This window comes from Phascolarctos cinereus, unplaced genomic scaffold (assembly GCF_003287225.1).
Source record: "Phascolarctos cinereus isolate Bilbo 61053 unplaced genomic scaffold, phaCin_HiC Scaffold_2;HRSCAF=192, whole genome shotgun sequence".
NCBI classification, from domain to species: domain Eukaryota; kingdom Metazoa; phylum Chordata; class Mammalia; order Diprotodontia; family Phascolarctidae; genus Phascolarctos; species Phascolarctos cinereus.
This window is the reverse complement of record NW_027555625.1, coordinates 306,258,906-306,265,560: the sequence shown is the minus strand read 5'-3', so window position 1 is coordinate 306,265,560 and position 6,655 is coordinate 306,258,906.

Genomic DNA, 6,655 nt, shown 5'->3' with positions numbered 1-6,655 from the left:
GAAGAGAAGAGAAGAGAAGAGAAGAGAAGAGAAGAGAAGAGAAGAGAAGAGAAGAGAAGAGAAGAGAAGAGACAGAAGGGGGAGAGAGAAGAGAAAAGAAAACAAAAGAAAGAAAAGAAAACCTTGGAATGCAATTATCTTTAGGTTGCATCTGGTCTGACATTACTACATATATGGCAGGTTTAAAAGTGTGCATTGCTCTACTCAGTCTTTTTTTTTCCAATTGACAAATTATATTTGCATTCTCTTTTTTTGTTTACCTTCCCATCCCACTCAGTTTTCTAACTAAAAAGATATGACCTGCTTTAGAAAATTACCCATGAAAGTCTTCCTGATACTTTCTTATATTTTCATCTGAGAGATCTCAACACTGATAATTTCCATAAAGATGTTTGAAAGATGAGAAAATAGACATAGGAGCTAGTAGCTCCTGTTGTCTCTCTGCTTGCCTCTTGAAAGCATCAGTATTACCCATGGTCTTATTGATTCTTCTATACTCTTCCTTAAAGATATCTTGAAAATCAGTTCCTGAATGTTTTGAATCGGGTAGCCTCCTACACAGATTTTCACTTTATATATTTATACATGGAGGTTCAGGTCCAGCTATTGTTCATAACTTCTTTTTCTTAAATCTCATTTAAATTTCCTATTGTAGCAATCAACGATTGACATGTTCAGAGTACAAATGTGCTTTTATTAAAATGCCATATAATACCCAATGAAGTACCATGGACCCAGGTACTCATATCAGCTAACTCTGGGCAACTTTATATTTCCAAAATATATCAAAGGTTGAAAGTGGAAAGGAGAAGTTTGAACTAAATGATATCTAATTTCCATTCCATCTCTAAAATCCTGAAATCTCTAAATAGCTGAGTAGAGGCAGCAACCCAGTCAAACTCTCTCAACATTCCATTCTAAACAACTTTAAAACAATGTCTCAAATTGAAAACTGCAGCAGCCACACCAGTAATAGGTTAAAATGAGCCATTTTTTTCTATCCCAAGACAATATAGGAAATTAGTAGAAGGGGTGTATGACATTAGGTTGGGAGACAGCTGGGAGTGCATGCAGCAGCAATACCAGCAGCTGGCCTTGGAATTTGTTGTATCAATGGCAGTAGCAGCTTCTGGTGCTCTCAGCCTAGAGATGGTAAGGAGGTCGATCTACTGATCGGAAAGAGATTACAGAGGATTCTTTGCTGACACTGGGTGCAGGACCCTGTTATATTCCCCATATACAGTTTTGGGTCACAATTCCAAGGTGAAGAGGAGCACTAGCACTTGTGGCCACATGGGAGCAGAAACCCTCATCACAGTTTGAAGGCCAAGAAAAGCACTAGTATTTGCTGCAGCAGGGAATCAGGGGTCCCTTCTGGGTAAAGACCAGAGTACAGGCCAAGATAGCAGTTACTACAGATTTCCATGAAACATATCACCTTGAAAGCACCCAAAATTTATAGACTTGAAAAACTAGCTCTGAAAACAATAACAAAAAGAAAAAATCTGAAGTTGGACCATTTCCCCTACCTCAGAAGCAGAGCCCAACTTTAGCATTAAGTTAAAATTCAAGAAATAAGCTGGAAAAAAATGAGAAAGAATGAAAAAGAACCTTACCATAAAAATCTGCTATGATGACAGAGAAGATCAAGACCAAATTGAGAAGATAACATTCAAAACAGCTACAATCAAAGCCTCAAAGAAAAAAAAAATAATGTGAATTGGCTATAAGCCCAGAAAGAATTCCTGTAAAGACTAAAAAAAAAAAATATTAAAAACTCGAATAAGAGAAGCAGAGTAAAAATTGGAAAAAATAGAAATGAGAGTGATACAAGAAAATTATGAAAAGAGAATAAACAGCTTGGTAAAAGAAGCTAAAATATACTGAAGAAAATAACGTCTTAGATACTAAACCTGAATGTACCAAATGCCACAGCATCCAAATTGTAAATGAGATACAGGAAGAAATAGACAGTAGTATTATACTAGTAGAGGACCTCTATATTCCTCTTCAAAAAGTAAATAAAACTAACTATGAAATAAATAAGAAAAAAATATTAAGGAGATGAATAGAATTTGAGAACAGTTAAATATAATAGACCTCTGGAGAAAATTGAAGAGAAATAGAAAGCAGCAAACCTTTTTTTCTCAGATGTACATGGCACATTCACAAAAAAATAACCATGTTTTAGGGCACAAAAGCCTCAAAAGCAAATTTTGAAAAGCAAAAATAATAAATTCACTCTTTTTGGAACATAATGCAATAAAATTACATTGAATATGGGAGCTTTAAACATAGATGAAAAATAAATTGGAAACTAAATAATCTGACCCTTTTGAATGAGTGTGTCAAAGAAAAATCATAGAAACAAAAATAATTTCATTAAAAACAATGACAACAATGAGAAAACATACCAAAATTTGTGGGATGCAGCCAAAGCTGTTCTTAGGGGGAAATTTATATCTTTAAATGCTCATATAAAGTAAATAAAGAAAGAGCAGAACAATGAATAAGCCATGAAATTTTTAAAAAAATGAATAAATTAAAAATTCTCAATTAAACACCAAAATGCAAATCATTAAAATCAAAGATTAATAAAATTGAAAGTAATAAAATTGAAGTACTCAATAAAACCAGGAGCTGGTTTTATGAAAAGTCAATAAAATAAAATAAGTAAGCCATTAGTCAATTTTAAAAAAGGAAGAAGAAAATCAATTAACAGTGTCAAAAAATCAAAAGGATGAGAGGTAAAGCTAAGATGGTGGAATATAATCTTTCAGGGTGAAAATGAATATTTAATGAAATAGATGACTTTTAAGTATTCCCGATGAAAACACCAGATTTTAATAAAAAAAAATTGATATTCAAACATATCTCAAAAGAACCATGAAGAAGTAAAAATAAAGAATAATTGTAAGGAAATCAATAAAGTTAAACAGTTTACATTTTTATACAGGAAGATGATATATGTAACTGCTAATAAATTTAACATTTATTGGGCAATTAGAAATAGTCTTCATAGAGGGCACAGATGTGAATTCATCATATTGGAATGATCTATAATAAAAACAATGGAAGAGTGAGAAAGAGGAATGCACTGGGAGAAAAGGAAAAGGAGAGATAGAATGGGGAAATTTTTCTCACATGAAAGAAGTATGTATGGAAGAACTTCTCTAGTAGAGGGGAAAATGAGCATGAGGTGAGCTATGCTTGAATTTCATTCACATGCACACACACACACACACCTGGGTATAGAAATATATCTTATTCAATAGGTAAATAGAAAGAGAAGGGAATAAGAGATATGACAGGAAAAAATGATAAAAGATCAGCAAAAGCAGTGGTCAGAAGCAAAACAAATTTTTGAGCAGTGGAAGGATTAAAAAAAGAGAGAGAGAGAAGGTTAAACAGAAAAAAATAGGATAGAGGGAAACACTCATTTAGTAATCATAACTGTGAATATGAAAAGGGTAGAGTTATCCATAAAATAGAAGCAGATAGCAAAATGGACTAGAAACCAGAAACTAACAATGTGTTGTTTACCAGAGACATACTTAAAACAGAAACACACAGAGTTAAAATAAAGGGCTAGAACAGAATCTATTGTGTTTCAGCTGAAGCAGAAAAGACAGAGCTAGCAATCACAATCCCAGAAAAAAATAGACCTAATTAAATGGTATAATAAGAGAAACTGCATTTTGCTAAAAGGTACCATAAACAATGAAGTTATATATAAAACTTAAGAATTTAAATTCTTAAATTTTTCTGATAAGGGTCTCATTTCTCATACATAGGGAAGCGAGTCAAATTCATAAAAATAAAAACCATTGCTTAGTTGAGAAATACTCAAGGATATGAACAGGTGATTTTCTGAAGAAGAAATCAAATCTATCTCCAGGCATATGGAAAATTCTCTAAATCATTACTGATTAGAGAAATATTAATTGAAACAACTCGGAGATACCACCTCATACTTAGTAGAAATGACAAATGCTGGGGAGGGGGGAGGGCTAGGAAGAATCAGGACACTAATGCATTTTTGGTGGAGTTGTGAATTATTCCAACCATTCTGGAGAACAATTTGGAACTATGCCCAAAGGGCTATAAAACTGTGCATACACCTTGACCCACCAATACCACTATTAAGTCTAGATCCCAAAAAGATAAAAATAGATAGAATCTATTTGTGCAAAAACATTTATAGCAGCTCTTTTTGTGGTGGTACAGAACTGGAAATTAAAAGGATGACCATCAATTGTGGAATGGCTGAACAAGTTGTAGTATGTGATGGTGATGGAATAAAATTTTGATACAAAAATTGTGACCAAGATGGTTTAAAAAATGTCCAGACCTATATGAAGTGATGCAGAGTAAGGTGAGAAGAACAGAGAGATCATTGTGCACAGTAACAGCCATGTTGTAATGATGATCAACTGTGAAAGACTTGGTTACTCTGATCAGTGCGATAATACAAGATAATCTCAAAGGATTCATGATGAAAAAGTGTCATCCATCTCCAGAGAGAAAACTGGTGATTTGAGTGCAAATTAATGTATAATTTTCTTGCTTGATTTTTACCATGTTTTATGATATGGCTAATATGGAAATATGTTTTGCATGATTCCACATGTCTAATTGGTGTCATGTAGCTTGGTTTCTCAGTGGGTAGTAGAGTGGGGAGTAGGGAGAAAATTTGGATGTCAAAATTTAAAAATAAAAGAACATTAATTTTTTAAATAATGAAAAGGCAAATGCACCACCAATGAAGATAAAATTAAAACAATTATTAAAAGCTATTTTGCCCAATTATATTCCAAAAAAAGTGTTAATCTAAGTGAAATAAATGTTTACAATAACTTGCCAGATTAACTGGAGAAGAAATAGAATACCTAAATAGCCATATCTTAGAAAAAGAAATTGAACAAACTATTGAAGAGCTCTCTAATCAAATTTCCTAGGACCAGATGGATTTACAAGTGAGTTTATCAAATATTTAAATAACAATTAATTTCAATACTACATAAAACATTTGAGAAAATAGATAAGGAAGGAGTCCTACTAAAATTGCTTCTATGACACCAATCTTATTTTTATACCTAAATGAGGAAGTATAACAACAGAGAAGGAAAACTATAGACCATTTTCCCTAATGAATATTGATTTATAATTTTGAAATAAAGCACTAGCAAGGAGATTATAACAATATATCATAAAAATAATACACTATGATCAGGTGGGGTTTATACAAGGAATGTGGGGATTATGGTTCAATGTTAGAAAAACTATCAGAATAATTGACCATATCAATAACAAAAATCATATGATAATCTCAATAGATGTCCAAAAAAAGCTTTTAACAAAATACAACATTCATTCATATTAAAAATAAAACCTAGAAAGCATAGGAATCAATTGAGTTTTCTTAAAAATGACAAATAACATCTGTCTGAAATGAAGAACAACCATTATCTGTAATGGAGATAAACTAGAAAACTTCCTGATAAGATCTGGGGTGAAATTATGATGTCCATTATCACCACTATTATTCAGCATTGTACTAGAAGTGCTAACTATAGCAATAAGACAATTTTTAAAAAAAAAATTGAAGGAATAAAAATAGTCAATGAGGAAACAAAGCTATCACTCTTTGCAGGTCATACTTAGAGAATCCTAGAGAATCAACTAAAAAACTAGGTGAAACAATTAACTTTAGCAAAGTTGCAAGACATAAAATCAACCCACAGAAATCATCAGCATTTCTATGTATTACCAATAAAATCCATGAGGAACATAAAGAGAAATTTTATTTAAAATAACTGCAGACAATATAAAATAATTGAGAGTCTACCTGCTAAGACAAATCCAGGGACATTATGAATACAGTTACAAAACACTTTTCACACAAATAAAAACAGATCTAAACAACTGGAGAAATATTAATTGTTTATCGGTTGGCCTAGTCAATATAAGAAAAATGACAATTCTTCCTAAATTAATTTGCTTATTCAGTGCCATACTAATCAAACTACCAAAGAATTATTTTATAGACCTTGAAAAAATAATAATAGAATTTATCTAGAAGAACAAAAGCCAAGAATATCAAGGGAATCAATGATGAAATGTGAAGAAAGGTGGCCTATTAGTACCAGAGTTCAAGCTATATTACAAAGTGGTAATCATCAAAACAGTCTGATGCTGGCTAAGAAATAGAGTGGTGGATCAGTGGAATGGGTTAGGTACACAATACACAGTAGTAAATGACTATTATAATCGAATGTTTGATAATCCCAAAGATTCAAGTTTTGGAGGCACAAACTCACCATTTAAACAAAAAATATTGGGAAAATTAGAAAGCAGTTTGGCAGAAACTAGGTACAGAGCAACACCTTATATTTAAGGTCAAAGTAGATGCATGAGTTAGATATAAAGGGTGATATAAACAAATTATGGGAACATGGAAAATTTTACATTTCAGATCTATGGATAACTAAAGAATTTATGACCAAACAAGAGGATCATGGGACATGAAATGGATACTTTGATTACATGACATAAAAAGCTTTGCATAAACAAAACCAATACAGCCAAAATTATAAAGAAAGCAGGAAATGTGGAAACATTTATAGCAATAAAGACCTCATTTCTCAAATATATA